Source organism: Mercenaria mercenaria, chromosome 14 (assembly GCF_021730395.1).
Source record: "Mercenaria mercenaria strain notata chromosome 14, MADL_Memer_1, whole genome shotgun sequence".
NCBI classification, from domain to species: domain Eukaryota; kingdom Metazoa; phylum Mollusca; class Bivalvia; order Venerida; family Veneridae; genus Mercenaria; species Mercenaria mercenaria.
Genome location: NC_069374.1, coordinates 66,436,022 through 66,453,588, shown reverse-complemented (window position 1 = coordinate 66,453,588; position 17,567 = coordinate 66,436,022). Strand labels below are relative to the sequence as shown.

At 35.2% G+C, this 17,567-nt stretch overlaps 1 protein-coding gene across 1 annotated transcript in view; it reads left to right on the top strand.

Annotated features, from left to right (window-relative positions):
• Positions 1 to 7,913: 7,913 nt before the first annotated feature.
• Positions 7,914 to 17,567, top strand: part of LOC123527787 (beta-1,3-galactosyltransferase 1-like) — a 59,296-nt gene continuing 49,642 nt past the window's right edge. Inside the window, exon 1 of the mRNA XM_053523753.1 lies at positions 7,914 to 8,034. The gene's annotated coding sequence lies outside the window, so the exon portion shown is untranslated. The remainder of the gene's footprint in view (positions 8,035 to 17,567) is intronic.

Below are 17,567 nucleotides of genomic sequence, written 5' to 3'. Positions count from 1 at the left end.
GGATATGAAAATACAAATGAACGTGACAAACAACAATATTTATATTTGTCTATTATGTTATTAATTATGATCTATGGTAGACGAAACATAATCATGATTTTAGTTCAATCATTTTGTTAACCAGAGCTAGGCGGTAACGGTAAATTGTATTTAAAGAGGTTTTTTTTTTCTATTTACCGTGGAATTAATTTTAATAAGAGATAACAGCTTAGCTAGCGCGCGTGTATTGATAAAAAACAAGGAAGAATATTCAACAGCGAAAGCAACATTCAAAAAACGCAGCCTCCCCAACGACACACACAAACAACTCTCGCACACCACACACAAAAATGAACACAAAAGGACAAAACAAACAAATACAGGAACACAGTGGGGCACCGCCTTGGAACGGTCAGTGGCAAAACCACCACTGGGGAGCTTAAAAACATGTTTTTGTCACATTAGAATACTTACACCAGCCATAAAAGTTATGTCTCTACTTGAACTGAAAACGTTTATGATCCCAATTAGATCAAGAACTGGGATTTATTTTTGACCTAGCATGAAGCAGTCTGTTGCCATTGTGTGTGTTATTCAATTTGCGGGGATTAACTTAACTTTCTCTTTCCTCTGACTCTGGAACATATTGAGAATAAGAATGAGGTTAAGTGCGCCCAGTAAACCGGTGTAAGGTCGCCAATGGTGGATTTGCCTCTGACTATTTCAGGGCGGTGCCCATCTGTGTTCTTACAGTCGTACGTTTTGGCCTCGATTTCTTGTCTTTGTGTTTCTGTTTGTCTATTTGTGCTTGTTTTGTGTCTGTCTGCGTGCTATGATTTACGATGAGACTATGACTTCGGAACGGGGTTTTACGCGTTGGATATTCTTCCTTGCTTTTTATTGTTTTGAATGCCATTAAATATTTTACTTATGGAACAGTAGGAGTCAGTAAATCTAGGTCTAACATTTTCACTAAAATTATATGTCACGTAATTACACTCCACCTTTAATATGATAAAACTAATGTTTTTTTAATCTTTTCTGCGATAACTTTAAACCTGTACGGGTTAGTTTTATAACAATCATACATTTCATATTAACACAAGCATTGCCTGGCCATAATTTTAGGGTTGACTGATTGATAGATAATTCCAATTTTATAAGAAAATAAGATACAAAACAATAAATAAGTTACTAGAGAAAAACAAACTTACACAAGGTATGTAATGCAAACGGAAAAGAAATGGGGATCAAACTCCCGACGAAAAGGTATAATAGAAATACCACAACCACTTTGCCAACGAGGAGTTACAAATTAAATCGTAACTTGGTGCTTTGACTTAATTTTATGTTATTGTTTCGTTTTCGCTTCTAAACGCCATTATATTGTGCGCTGACTACAATTCGGTTTAGTGAGATATTCTTACTTGTACTTTTAATAATGGTCCGTTAATTAGGTTGTGTTATTCGGTACGATTCAGTGGTTCTTACCTAAATCATGCTGACTTCACTAATCGGTAGACGAGTATAAAAGCTGACCCATCAAACTACATGCCTACTTTTGATTTGCTGCCCACGTGATGATAGCGTCTTAATGTACTGTCGCGTCTCGTTCTGTATTTATTCATTTTTACAAAATAAGCGTTGTAACGGTTTATAAAAGTACATGAGAAAAACTTCAAAAATTCGAATGGCCACGATATTCTTGAAACAATAAACTGGTCAACCAGTGTGTTTCATGTATATATGTGAAACGGTGGCGGTATTTTGCCTTTCGGTGTTACATTATTTTAACAATAGCTGTCCGTAAGACAGCGCGCTCCACTATCCGGGGATTTGACAGTAAAATGATTATATGTTTCAATAAGAGACCTCTACTTTAAAATGAAAATACACCAAGGGGCATAATTCTGACAAGAACACAAATTAGACCTATTGGGATTGTTACAACACATGCAGATGATGATGGTAAAGATTGGTAAAGATATATATTTTGAGTTTCAAGTCATTATCTTATATAGTACCAAAGTTATGTCTTTATCTTATATTGGATTAAAGTAATATCTAGAAAGCGAAGATTGCAAAGAACGTTTAAGTACAAAATGTGCATTATTCTGTCAAAAATACAAAAAGAGTTATGGGATTTGTAACCACATATGCAGATGATGATTATAAAGAAATACTTTTAATTTCAAGTCCTGATCTTTTTTTACCAAAGATATGTCTATAAACAAAGCTTTCGAAAAAAAAGAACATGAACATAACTCCAAGTATAACAACTTTGTGACCTTGACCTTTGGTATAATGGGCCCAGCCCCTGCACATATTTTGTTTGTATGCCGGACAATGTTTATGTGAACTTACAGTAAGACATAAGCAATAGTAACAAAGATATGACAGAAAAACAAAGGTTTTCGAAAAACTTTAACCTTAAAAATAACCTAAGTATAATACTTTGGTGACCTTGACCTATGGTATAATGGGCTCAGCCCCTACATATACTTTGTTTGTATACTGGACAATGTTTATGTAAAGTTACAGTAAGATATAAGCAAAATTAACAAAGATATGACAGAAAAACAAAGGTTGCCGAAATACTTTAACCTTAAAAATAACCTAAGTATAATAGGGGCCTCCGTGGCCGAGTGGTTACGGTCGCTGACTTCAAATCACTTGCCCCTCATCGATGTGGGTTCGAGCCTCACTCGAGGCGTTTAATTCTTCATGTGAGGAAACCGTCCAGCTGGCTTACGGAAGGTCGGTGGTTCTACCCAGGTGCCCGCTCGTAATGAAATAAGGCACGGAACGGCACCTGGGGTCTTCCTCCACCATTAAAGCTGGAAAGTCGCCATATGACCTATCATGTGTCGGGGAGACGTTAAATAAAACAATAATACCTTGGTGACCTTGACCATGGGTATAATGGGCTTAGCCCCTACATATACTTTGTTTGTATACCGGACAATGTTTTTGTGAAGTTACAGGTAAGATATAAGCAATATTAAGAAAGATATGTCAGAAAAACAAAGGTTGCCGATAAAGTTTAACCTTAAAAATGACCTAAGTATAACAGCTTGGTGACCTTGACCTTGGGTATAATGGGCTCAGCCTCTACACATACTTTGTTTGTATACTGGACAATGTTTATGTAAAGTTACAGTAAGATACAAGCAAAATTAACAAAGAAATGACAGAAAAACAAAGGTTGCCGGAAAACTTTGACCTTAAAAATAACCTAAGTATTATAGGGGCCTCCGTGGCCGAGTGGTTAAGGTCGCTGACTTCAAATCACTTGCCCCTCATCGATGTGGGTTCGAGCCTCACTCGGGGCGTTTAATTCTTCATGTGAAGAAGCCGTCCAGCTGGCTTACGGAAGGTCGGTGGTTCTATCTAGGTGCCCGCTCGTGATGAAATAAGGCACGGAACGGCACCTGGGGCCTTCCTCCACCATTAAAGCTGGAAAGTCGCCATATGACCTATCATGTGTCGGTGCGACGATAAATCCAACAAAAAAAAAATACCTTGGTGACCTTGACCTTGGGTATAATGGTTTCAGCCCCTACATATACTTTGTTTGTATACTGGACAATGTTTTTGTGAAGTTACAGGTAAGATATAAACAATATTAAGAAAGATATGACAGAAAAAAAAAGGTTGCCGATAAAGTTCAACCTTAAAAATAACCTAACTATAACAGCTTGGTGACCTTGACCTTGGGTGTAATGGGCTCAGCCTCTACACATAAATTGTTTTTATACTGGAGATGGACAATGTGTATGTGAAGTTGATGTAAGATATAAGCAATAGTAACAAAGACATGACAGAAAAACAAAGGTTGCCGAAAAACTTTAACCAAGAAGGGTCACGTAGACGCCGATGCCGGGGCGTGTAGAATAGCCCTCTATTCTCCGAATAGTGGAGCTAAAAATTACAATTCACAGTGTGTGGGTTAGTGGGTTTAAAGTTCACAAAGTACAATACGGGTTTCTATTTTATTGTCATGTCATAGAAAGAAAAGCCTCCAGTTGGTTCAAAATATCTAATTGTGAAGTAAAATCCGGAATCTGCAAATACAAGGAAATACTATGCGAATATGTAATGTAATGATAGTCTGATAAACGTATTAGCCTTTTTTCTGCATTGTATCTTGCAATTTATATAGCGCCCTTTTTATGATCAATTTCACGTTCAAAGGCACTTTACATAGTTCAAATGCAACCACAAAGGGCGCATAATTCATCCTCTACTAGTACAGACACAGAACGATCTGACCAGAGGGACAGAGTGAGAAAAAGCCCCCATGACAGAGAAATCAGGTACAGGCTTACTTAGCCTAGCTCGTTGCGAATAGACAGCCTGGTTCTTTAACGTGCCCAGTGTATAGCACTGATACACGCAAGGATTGCCTGGGTTCCTGACCAGTACACCTCTCACTGAAAAGCGTTTCTGAAAATTTCCGAGTAGCTGCCGGGGATCGAACAATCGAATAATTATATATCAATAGCTATTTTCACGTGTAAACCAGCCTTGAAATTCATTCATAATTGGCTTGTTAATATTGAGTGGAAAATTGTCTTTATATAAAGAACCGGATAAAAGTTGAACTAGCTGAGTTTTAAAATAGCTAGAATACGAAACTATTTTTGTAGTTACGTTTAATTTTGATGCTGTAGTAATGCCCATAGGTAGCGCAAATATTGCTTTTGGTAAAAGTCGTATATCAATATATTACATATTCTATTACATATGTATTTATTTAAAGGCGTATGCTAGATAAAATTTTCACGAGGCAGAGATCGCACGACGCACCGATTACGACACCGTTTCTGGTAAGTTGCAAGCTTTCGGATAATCGGACAATCGTCGCGTGTATTTTTAATGCTTGATCAAAACTAGCCAAAATGATAGGATGTACGTTTCGGGACGGCGTGACAACTTTTGACAATCACTGTCCCGCTACGTCCAAGTTTATTCTGAATATTTCTGTAAGGAAATCCCCAATGAAAACGTACGCAAGATAAAATTTTCACGAGGCAGAAATCGCACGGCTCACTGTTTCCGGTAAAGTTGTATTGTTTTGGATATTCGGACAATCGCTGCGTTTATTTTTGATGCTTGATCAAAACGAGTCCAAATAATACGATGCAAGGTTCGAGAGCGTGATATCTTTTGACTGCCACTGTCCTGTCACGTCCAAGCTTATTCTGCGTATTTCTGTAAGAAAATCCCCAATGAAGTTTGTTAGGAACGTTTTGTGGTACAAGTACATATGAATGTATTTGTAAAGATAACAGGTCTGAAAATGAATTAATGTTGATATTAAAGCATGAAATTATCTCGCTGATAATTTTGAACGTATTTTTTTTATGTTTTGTTACTGTCATTTTAATGTCATCGGCTGAAACCGGTGTCGAGGTAGATATCTCCTCGCACTTTTTCACATCATATTTCCAAAGATTTTAGTCTCTTATTTACAGTTATGTGTTACATTTAACCCATCTGACGTTTCTTTATGAATAGTTATTTTTAATTCATTGGAGTCTGACAAGTATTTTATGACTATTTTGGATTTTAATGGTTTTTATTTCTCGGCTTAAAGATAACAAACCAGTATCATAAAGGGGCAATATTTCAAAATGAAACTGTGAAAATTCTAATTCGGTGACCACCCATTTTCTTTTTATATTTTAAAAGTAAACATTATGTTCTGCTATTCTTGCAAGTTTAATCAAATTCCTTTATGCAGATTTGGAAATATTAACTGCTGAAGGAAATATACAATATTTCATAATTATGATGCTTTTTTTACCTAAAAAACAACAACAACACACACGTGTCATGCAAGTATTTCTTGAATAACATTAAAATTTCTTTTTATTTTGAAGCGAAGTAGTCATGTCTTATGAGATTCGACTACTGTTATACTTTATGAATCATTTATTTGATTCCTTGATGTTATATGTTATAGCAGATACGCTCTAGATTTCAAGATAAACTTGTACCTAGGTCATGCATTATAATCTGAAATAAAATGAAAACGAAGTCGGTGACCCCCATATTTCTTTTTATTTTTAGGTTACTTATAGAATGAACTAACAATATATGAAATATGAACAAAATCTGTTATTAGGAAAAAAATGGTGAAATTCTAGCATACGCCTTTAATGTCATATTAACAGTAAGTATTAAGAGGACACTTGGATTTTCAATAAATGTAAAAGTTGAGGTCATCTTGAATTCTTTGGGCTCAGTTAAGCTATATTTACTTATTTAATTGCACTTAATTAACACTTCAGCCAAAGGTAATCTATAGGTCAAAAGATGAAATCACTTCAAACTGGGTTTTTTACTAAATCGAAATATTTGACAACCTTATTGCAGCCATCTTTTATCTTGGTCGCCATTTTGAATAGAAGCTTTTCAGATAAATTATGTGCTTTATAATTTTGTGATACATTTATTTTTAACCCGTTTTGTATTATTTCCGACATTTACTTAAATAATTGTTTTAATAAAGTCGTGTAAAATTAACGGCCATCCTGGTGGTCATCTTAAATTAAAAACGCAATATTCATCTTGATGTTTGGATCTCGGTAAGATATAAGTTGTCAGGTATCAAACAATAACCTAACAAAGTGATTTGCTTGTAGAATAATCTGAATTACTGTGTATGTATTTAAACTCCATCACAAATGTACTTGAAGTATAATTTTTAATAATTCTGAGATATGGGTGAATGTATGACAACCAGCGGAGTTTTAACTAGTTCTGTTTTATATTTTGTGTTTTAAAAGATCTTAAGTAAATATAAATCATCTATACGAATTTGAATTCTTGAATACGCAGAAGACAAAAGTTTGATGTCGATCGCTTCACTCCATCCCGATTCGCTCTTAGGATTTCATCATATCTACTATCTTTCCACCAAGATTTGTTTACATTTGAAAAGTTGTTTTTCTGTTGTATGTTTTTGTTTCTTCAATTGTAAAACTTACCAAAAAAAAAATTTTTTTACACAAAAGTAAGCAGATACTCTAGCAGGTTTTGACATAGCTTGTCCGTCATCTTTCCTGCGTGAGGATCTAAGTAGCTTGTTCGTCATCTTTCCTGCGTGAGGATCTAAGTAGCTTGTCCGTCATCTTTCCTGAGTGAGGATCTAAGTAGCTTGTCCGTCATCTTTCCTGCGTGAGGATCTAAGTAGCTGGTCCGTCATCTTTCCTGCGTGAGGATCTAAGTAGCTTGTCCGTCATCTGTCCTGCGTGAGGATCTAAGTAGCTTGTCCGTCATCTGTCCTGCGTGAGGATCTAAGTAGCTTGTCCGTCATCTTTCCTGCGTGAGGATCTAAGTAGCTTGTCCGTCATCTGTCCTGCGTGAGGATCTAAGTAGCTTGTCCGTCATCTGTCCTGCGTGAGGATCTAAGTAGCTTGTCCGTCATCTTTCCTGCGTGAGGATCTAAGTCTCAGCCGATTGTTAACATATTTGAATGTTGCCTACCAGATGAAAAAGAAAAACATCGAAAACCTGCCACCTGACTCAGCATGTCGGTATATTTCATTAGCATATCGTATATTTTTGTGTTGTCTTAACGGACTTTCTACCATAATATATAATATCAATATATATATATATTGAAATGAATATATAAATCGCTACAAGAAGTCAAAACGAGTAATTACGTATAAGCAGTTAGATAAAAAGTGCATCTGAAAGTCAGTCGATTTTAAGTTTAAAGAACTGTCAAAGCAAACCAAAACAGATATCAAAAATCAGAGTTTACGCATTTATTAAAGTGCTTACTTTAAGATAATACATTATAAACTTTCAATAACGGCTTTCTTTTATGATATTGAGCCTGCCTTCTTTGAAACGTGATGACAATCATTTGTTTACCTGTATATGAACCAAATATGACGCTTCAGATATGCACAAGATGCATACAGATGTGCACAATTCATTGATTATTGATAAGGATGTTTCTAATATATGCATCCAGACATGTTTATTTTTATCTTTATTTGTCTTTGTAGTGTTGTTTTGGATATTCAGGAGAACAAGGTAGAAAATTAATTTTAAGTTGCTGTAATTTACATTACTGTACTTTAAAAGTATAGGTTTGTGATTATATTTAATACTAAGTGTATTTAAACTAAATAGGGCTTTTTGTATTATTTCGATTGCACGAAGTTCTCGTGCTGCAATTACGTTTTACAAAGCAGAATATTTAACTTTGATAACTTCTGTCCCATTTTAACTGTAGCATACTGTCTTTTTTAGCTTTTATTCTTTTAACATTGTAACATATCAGTTCTTTAACAACTGTTTCTCTGACAGCGCCGCCCAGTGATAGTCGGAAATCGACGGTTGGGTGAAAGATGTAGATGTAGATGTAGATAACCTGAAACTTGTATTACGTAGTGTACCAGCTATAGACCATATAATGGCGGCTCAGTTAAAATCAGTGTTTAAGTACATGTATGATCATGAAGCATGCCGATAAGGATGTGTTCGTGATCCCTTTTTTCGAAGACAATGTATATTGCAACAACATGAAATCTTGAACACTGTCTAAAATAAGAGGTGGGAGGAGCCTTATTTCAATTTGTGACTGCTTTTGTAAAAATGTTTTATGAAAACATGAGAAATCAATTATGCACTATTTTCTTAGAAAAAAATATGATGCAATCATGGGGACATGTTCTCCCTATACAAAAATCCGCACAAATGAATGGAGCTCTGTAGCTAAAACTAGAAATAACTTAAAACTAGTCGTTTTCAGGAGCTGCTGGATGGATCTGCAGAAGATTTGATCTTTAGCATCGCCATCAGGTTCTCTCTTAATATGATTATTTGGGGGCACTAAGTGGGGCCTCTAGAAATATACATGAATTGAAAGGATTTATTTTGATGACATATTAATGGATCTTCATCAAACCTGGACTGTAGCATAATTATAAGTTCTGCTTTGAACCATTTTCAAATGGGGACATTCAGCATCCTTTTAGGGGCCGCTAGAGCTCAATGTAGAAATACATTTTAACCTTTTTCTATTAATCAACCGGTGGATGCATCTTTCATAAGTTTGGTCTGCTCCAAAATTTAGATAATGGGAGGCCTTGGTCTTTTTTTAATGTCCACTACAGGCAAAATAGGAGCATTTTAAAGATATATTCCAAACTACCATGAGCGTGCTATTGCTCTAATTGCCCTCGTGTTTAGAAGAAGCAATTTTAATGATTGCTAATTTATGTAATTAACTTGTAATGCCTCTGGAACAACTTTTGACACGTTACGCATGTTATGGTCCTTTTCCAAAGTTTCATACTCTCTAACTGTTCAAGATCTGAAATTCAGGTGAACGATCTAAGGTCATCGTTTTCCTTTTACGTTTTATTATTTTCTTTACACATCTTGTTCGAAGATATTCATAATAGCTTGTATAGTAAATTAACATGCCCATTTGACGTGTGCCAGGACGAATCTGTATGCTGGTTCACTTGCCCTGTCTTAAACTGAATCAAAATTAATAAGTTTAAATGAAACTATGTTTAAATATTCTATCTGTTTCTAAGGAACCGTCCAACACTTTTCATTGTCCCAGGGCCCTTGATGAAACTCTAAATGAAGAAGTGCAGGAGTTCAAAGTAAAAAGTGGAAATATAACATGAAATATTGGTACGAATTATGACCCTTGTGTCATTATTATGAAGAATTATTTCAAATTTTAAGCAAATCCAACATGTAATATATATGAGACGAAATGCAAGTGCGAAGGTGAGGACATGGGTTTGCAGACGCCGACGACCGGTGCGAAAAGAATACCTCTCCATATACTCCAATGTAATCGAATCAAAATGTTTCGTAGTATAATTCATTGACAAGAAAATACATTTTAGTATACATGCTCAAATATGGCATTTGTCTGTCTTGGAATAAACCTAAATGGCATTCATTAAGTGATAAATTAGTTATTATTTCACAGTTAACAATTGATTTACTTCGAGTGTACCATAAGCTAACTAAATCTGTTTCTTGTATTATTTTCATGCACAATACATGCTTTTTTAATCAAAATGACCAGATTGAATTTTTACTTTCAAGTCCAAGAGACTATGTATTTTTAACTGGTATTGATTTCTCTTATTTTGAAGAATATATATACTACGCTTCATCAAAATGTAGTTTTTTGCTACCGATAATCCTCTGATAATCCCCTGAAGTTTAATTTTCGTTTCCGTTTCGATCTGAATCGAGGGCATTAACTCTATTGTTATTTATTACATATGATATCACCGTATGACAAATACAGAAAAACACAACTTTGAAAAAGTAATGTAGAAAGATTGCTGGCAATACACGTCGACGTAGCATCGGCAATATACACAAACTTGGATATAATATATAGAAAACTTCTATAGAAAATTGTGGCATTTGGATTTGTAGCTAATAGACTGCGTATTTTCTCGAAGTGACTGATAAAAGTATTTGAGGCTTTAGTTTGTACACTGCGCAATTTCTCAATATGAAAGATAGGTGCATCCGTGGCCGAGTTGTTAGATAAGATACTGGTATTCTGAAAATGGTGAAACCCCCTCCCCCCTTTTTTAAAATGAAGCTACTTGTAAAGAAATTAAATAAACAATAGCTTAAATCTACTTTCCATCTAGTTATGTGAATTTTCAGTAGTTGGAAATTAATGCAAATGCGTCAAAAACGAAGATATTTAACAGATATTTTATTTGAAAACAGTTGTGACATTTTTTAAGGCGTTGAACTGTCCGAAAGTGTGGCCCCTATATGCATTCCTTTTCTGAAATTCAATGGTTGTAACAGTAAACTGACAATTGTTTTGCAAACTGATATAATGTTTTACAGGTTGTTTAATTTTCATGTAAAATAATCCTTCCTTTCTATAATGTTTTTCTCTCAAAATGTACGGCTAACCGTTTAAACCGTGAATCAGTCCGACTAAAAAAGTACCTAAAGCAATCGACAGCGTGAACCTTACATTTTCTTTTGTAAGGCATGTATTTCAAATTCCACTTCTTCATTGAATGTTGTCATCAAGGCTAGTATTCTACATTATGCATGTGGAAGAGATAGGCTGATCTGCATTTTTCTAGTATTACGACCCTGATTCAAAATAACGCCACCAGAGCAGCTTATCTATGTCTTGTAGTCATGTACATGTTGAGTCCTTTTGTTGTTAGATGAAGGGTTTCACCATATGGCTGCTGACCCTTTTTTCTATAACGATACAATTTATTTATTTAATACACGCGATATGTTGTTTAACAGCTTATTTAGCTTGGTTTATAGTTCACCAGTCAAATGTGTAATCATTAATATTCGTGGGGGACTAATTTTCATGGATTTCGTTGTTTGATCAATCCCCGAAATTTAATTAAAACAAAACAAGTAACATTCCCTTTCATTTTATGTTCAAAAGTTGAAATTCATGAATTCATATCCCCACGAAATTGCCGTTTTGAACAAAGCCACGAAATTTCATGCCCACGAAATTAAATGATTTTACAGTTCTTCATATAGTGTAATTGTAATAATATAAATTTTTGATGCACCCTGGTTATAAAATTATCCTTTCTTTTGTTAGAGTCGAAATGATTTTTATCAGTAACATTATACAGCCATTCAAAGTACTCACATTCTAAAATATTCATCATACTAAAGATAATAGGTAAGGGCAGATTTCTCGGAACCACACAGCACCACTAGCACAGCTTCGGAGCCACGCATTTGCAAACATTTGCAAACGTCATCACACTAAGTTTATTGTCAGAGATCACTAAATCTGCCAATGCCTTTAATAGAAATTTGCAAATTAAGGACACGTCACGGCTGAGTTAGTTTAGCATTATTGCAATACACCATCGGTATTAAAATTGTGTTTCCAAGACATGTGCTCATTAGATTAACCCTCAATATCTATGTGAAAATAAGGGATGTGTTTTGTATGATTGCAACACTGTGAGTTGATCTAATTAGTGATAAATGACTGAAACAAAAGGAATTCGTACGTGACTCTTGAATAGACAAAACGACAGTGAGGTAACAATATATTCTTATATTGTTTTGAATCACGAGTTGTAAGCTACAATATAGAATACCCATTTTTAAGAAAATCAAACTGAAAATTAGATATAACAGAAAAAAAATTAATTAGGTCATGGGTCATCGTATACCTGCCAAAATTTGTCATTAGTTTTCACGAGCTGACAAAATTATTTTTATCTCTCTATTCTGCAAATGCATTGTTTTTGTAAGTATCTTGGTCGGATATTGTAGTCTGTAACTTACTTTACATTCCACATTAATATTTATGCTTGAAATTGCTTTGTTGAGCTCACCGAAGTCACGTATGAATGTCTATTGTTTTAGTTTATTGTCTGTTATAAAGGTACCAAACCTTAATATTAAGATATAAGAATTGTTCCTTTCTGGTAGACAAAGGAAGCTATTTGGTTGAATCATAACATAACGGTGTTTGGGAAGAACTGAATAGTCTTTGTTTTTTTGTTATTCACCGGAAATTCAAAACGTGACATCACCTTAAGACGAAGACAAGCGTGAACTGATAGGACAACATATCTCAAAATAATTTAGCTTCAGCTGGGTATTATAAACGGTAGAAAGAAACACGTTGTAAAAGGTAATATGCTTTACCCTTTCGGTGCATGTCGGACAAATCGGAATTGCACATCTCTCCAAATGTACTTGAACTATTTCTTTGAACTATTTAGGAAAGCTTTTCATCTTGTTACAGAATTTTTCCCTCAAATTAGTAGTTTTAAACGTGTGCCTCATACTTCTCAAGAAGTATAACTGTATATGACCTAGAAATATGAGTCGTTGCAGAAATATAAATTCGCATAATATGAAGATTTTAAGCCAAATTCATCATTCCTAGAAGTTTTGGATTTTGCTTGGGATCAGCGAAGTTTTCCAACAGGATTCCAGATTCGTAACGGGGCAGTGTATATAACAAGTTTCCTTAGATTCTGCTAAAACTGTTCTCCGACAGGAATTGCAAACTCCTTCATAAAACAGAAGTGATTGACGAATTACTTCAGAAACAATGTCTTCCTTTCAATTTTTTTCTATTCCATCCGTCACGAAGAACGTACATCTAGCCCGGAGATCGTACTCGCGACCCCACAATCCGTAGTTAAGAGCTCTCCCTATTGTGCTGGAAATACTATATATAGATAAAAGTGTCTGCTTCAATAATTATAGGATAGATTAATTACTCAGAACAAGGCCTATATATTTAGCTTATACAAAATAGTTGAGTTTATATGTATAACCTAAAGAGTCGAGACCAGTGTCACTTTTACTATCTTTTTCGGCGACGCCGTCTAAATTCGTTTTCGTTTTCCTATGCCACGTGACTTCAGTTTGCCAATCAAACTACTTGATAACGCATTATAGATAATTCATCAAAACGGAAGATTTATGCAACACTCTGCCTGATTGGACGAGAGTGTCAATTTCTTTCACTCTGTTGACTGTGCTACGCTGAGTGAAATGTAGACAAAGCGTTTATCCTAAAAACGCTGCTCACAGTTTTAAAGTCAACTTTGGCTCAGTATATTTAGCAAGAATATTGATATATCTCAAAATAATAAGTAAGTTTAATAAATATGATAAAAACCTGTTCAAATACCAACATATATCAAATTAAAGAAAGAGCAGCTGAATACGGTCTGCGTATCACATGAATAAGGGTGTGATAAGAGTCTTTTATGTAGAGAAGTGCTTTTTAAAAGATTTTCCTTGTTACAATTGTCGTCTGTATATGAAAAGGTTTCTTGCTTTTGTGACTTATTCAGTTTGCATATTAAAATGAGTACTTGTTTGCTTTGATATATTTGTTACAAATTATTTAACTGATTTGCTATATATGAATATTTTTTTTTTAGTATTGTATGCAAGTATTGAACTCAGTTGAAATCTGTTTCATTATATATATGCTATATAATGACTGAATCTCATTTTACACTGAAATGAAGGTACGTTGCATACAGTTTATCTATGTGATATAACTACGGTCAAACTTTGCTTATGCGGTCAAAATTTGCTTATGAAACAGAAATATTGAAATAATAACAATTGTATGTTTTGTTTGAACTTCACTTTTTATAGGTGTGACGTCATTGTCCAAAGATTCACGAATAGCGAATATGCATTTGTTAAAGCGGGATCAGTTGGCCTATTTTAGAAATAAATAAAAATAATAAATAAAAAAATCCTTTAATTGATTTTTTCTTATGTATTCTAATCAAACTTGATTTGTAGCATCTTTATTAGGCCCGCAGCCAACTTTGTTCAGCTGGGACATTTGACCCCTTTTAGGGGCTGCTAGAGCTAAAACTAGAAATGCCATTATACAGCGTCTCATGAACAGCTTGGTGGATCTTTGTCATACTTGGTCTGGAGCATCATTATAAGGTCCTCTTCCAAATTTATTTATATAGGAACTTGGGCCCTATTAGGGACCACTATAGCTAAAAGTAGATATGCCTTTCTTCGCATTAACCACTAAAATGTAATGGATTTTTATCAAACTCGATGTGTAACAATATCGTAAGGTCTCCTGCTATTTTGTTACAAATGGGGATAGGGACCAATTTAGCTAAAAATATAAACACGTTTAATGACCTCTTCTCATGAACCGCTTTATGAATCTTCATCGAACTACTGCTGTAATTATTCGTCTAAGGATAAATGAAACAAAATTGCAACCCTACGAAACCTTGCGAAAAATTAAAAGAGAACTATTTAAATTGTTAAAGTGCGGTGTTTAGTTTTGCAATTTGAAAAATGTTAGATGAAAGATGAATGTTAGATGAAAAATTTATAAACTTCTTTCCTTATTACAATTCGCCGACCATCATTTTTAAAGATATTTCTTGTTAGGTATATTTTTAGAAGCCATATCATTTTGTCATCAAAACTAGTATAGAAAACTATATAGGAAATATGTGTAACATAAGTAGTGGCTGAAAGTATATCTTAACATTAGCGTACCGATGAATAATTACTTATCAGCTTTCTGACATTTCATTAGTGGTTTTAGCCGTGTATGCAAATATGTTTTTCATTGGACCTATGTTAGCTTCGACGGATATCAATCGGAATCCTTCCCTTTGAAAACTACATTGGGTGTATCTTATCCTAGAAATTAACTGTTAAGAGAAATATCGTTACAAGAAGTTTGAACATCACAAAAACATAGAAGAATAAAGTTGTTTACTGTATCTGGTAAAGTTCTAAAATGTTTTATGACCCAACTGTTTTGAGACACGCCGTACGTTTAAGGGCCGACCATTTGAACTTTGTGTGTGTTGGCGGAGACATTATATTTTTTTCAGAGTAAAATAAAATAGTGGAAAACCACAACTGTTTTGAGACATACCGCATGTTTAGTGTTCAGCCCGTTTACAGTTGGACACTACGCTTCCCTCTTTGATTGTGTCTGACGGAAGAGGGGGAGGACTCTATGATAAGCAGATTTTAAATCCTACCAGGACTGAACTGCTTTGATATCTGTCTTCTGGCCTGTTTCGTCGGGCCCTTAAGGGTGTTTCTCTTGTTGCTCTGGCTTCTGAAAAGGCATTGAGTACATGCGTTTTTGGTTCTAAAGGTTTGCTTTTTATATTTTTATACACGAGCATTTTTGTGTTTTACTTGCCATGCCTTTTTGTTTCCATTACGTATGTTAGAGATTCACCTGGAGGGGATTACTTTTATTTACACTGTCCCGTGTCTTTGGAACATGGTGGGGGTAAGAGTGAGGTTGGGTGCGCACCATAAACCGGTTTAAGCTCCCCAGTGGTGTTTTTGCCACTGACCGTTCCAAGGCGGTGCCCCACTGTGTTCCTTTGTTTGTTCGTTTTGTCCTCTTGTGTAGACTTTGTGTGTGTGCGCGTGTTTGTGTGTGTGTTCCTTTGTTTGTTCGTTTTGTCCTCGTGTGTTGACTTTGTGTGTGTGCGCGTGTATGTGTATGTGTGTGTGTGTGTGTGGTGTGCACGTCTGCGTGCTGTAGGTTTCGTTTTGGGGAGGCTGTGATTTTGGTACGTGGCATTCCCTGTTTGATATTTGTCTTTGTTTTTTTTTGGCAACAAGTTCTTAAAACATAACAAAAAGTGAAAAATACTAACAAAAATAAAACAAATAACACACTCTCTCCAAAGTGCAGCCCATAGCACGCTGACGTGCACAAGACCAGCACAAAACTATTGTGACACTTAGATACTTGCAGGATATGCGTAAGCGGCCGTAACACTTCACCTCTTCAAAGAAGTCATCATTTATATTGACATGTAAGCCATTTTAGAATAGCAATAGCCATCATCTTTGACAAGAGATAAAGTCTGTATCCCGGACGAGTCCCCTTCTTACTTCTAGCCGTAACAAATTAAAAAGTGTAGCATTAGTTAAGGCAAAAGAATCCCAATTGGATGTGGCAGTATTCGAACCCGGTTCACTTGGGTGCTACTCCAGTGCTCTAATCACTGAGCCAAAGAGCCAACTCCTTGACAGAGATTAGCACAATACGTGCAGGCTAGGCGTAAGCGACCGTACTAATAAAATTCTGAGGTTATGCCGTCAAGACCTGGACTTCATTTAATTTCGTTTCGATGTTTTCAATGACATCCGAATTGACAGGATTATTTTCAGTTACTGTAGGTGTATTCGCGGAACAATCAATTTTCAGCATCGTATATATATTCGCGCAATTTGGAATTCATAGACTGAAAATTATAAATTCGCACACGATAAAATATCCACTCAAGGAAGTCTACTGCTCGTATAAAACACGAACGAACCAGGACAACGCCCAATATCAGTCATAGGCACATAGTAAGCATAAGTTGTAACACTGAATATGAGCAAAATTACGATTTAATCTGTTCGTTATTTGTTGTCAGTCACCTAAAATTACACTTATTCCTCAGCTTTTTAATCATTGTTAAAAATGTCGTGGAAGTGTTTGATTGTTGAAAGCTCCAATAGAACTCAGGACCACCTGCCTAGTCCGCCAAAAAACGAAAAAGAATGAAGATGAGATAAATATATTTGGGAATAGTGGTGCTTTGGATGCTGAAAAAAGCACACCTGGTTCAAGTTGTAAAATCATTCATATGACAGTGAACAAAGTACTAAAATGTCAAGTCATGCTGTGGAATATGAACACTTCAAGAAGGTTTAGCATGATACATGAAACTACATAAGACGCTTAAAGAAGCGGTTTCAGAAGCAACAATCCATGGAGGGGACATCCCGAAGATAGAAAAAAAAATGCGGAAACCAATGAATACTACTGACTTGGAACTTCTTTAGACAATGTCATTTAAAAATACGCAAATTATCAGCGTCCGGCTGGGGACCAAATAAGCGTCCAACTACTTCTAGGAGCTGCTCGAGGTAGAACGAGGAATCTGTGGAACAGTCCTTCCTTCGCCGAATTGGGTATGTATAAATTTTATGTTTATGTTTGGCAAAAACTTTTTCCATGATCGATGTAAAATAAATGTTTCATCTAAATGATATTAATAGAAGAAGTAGGA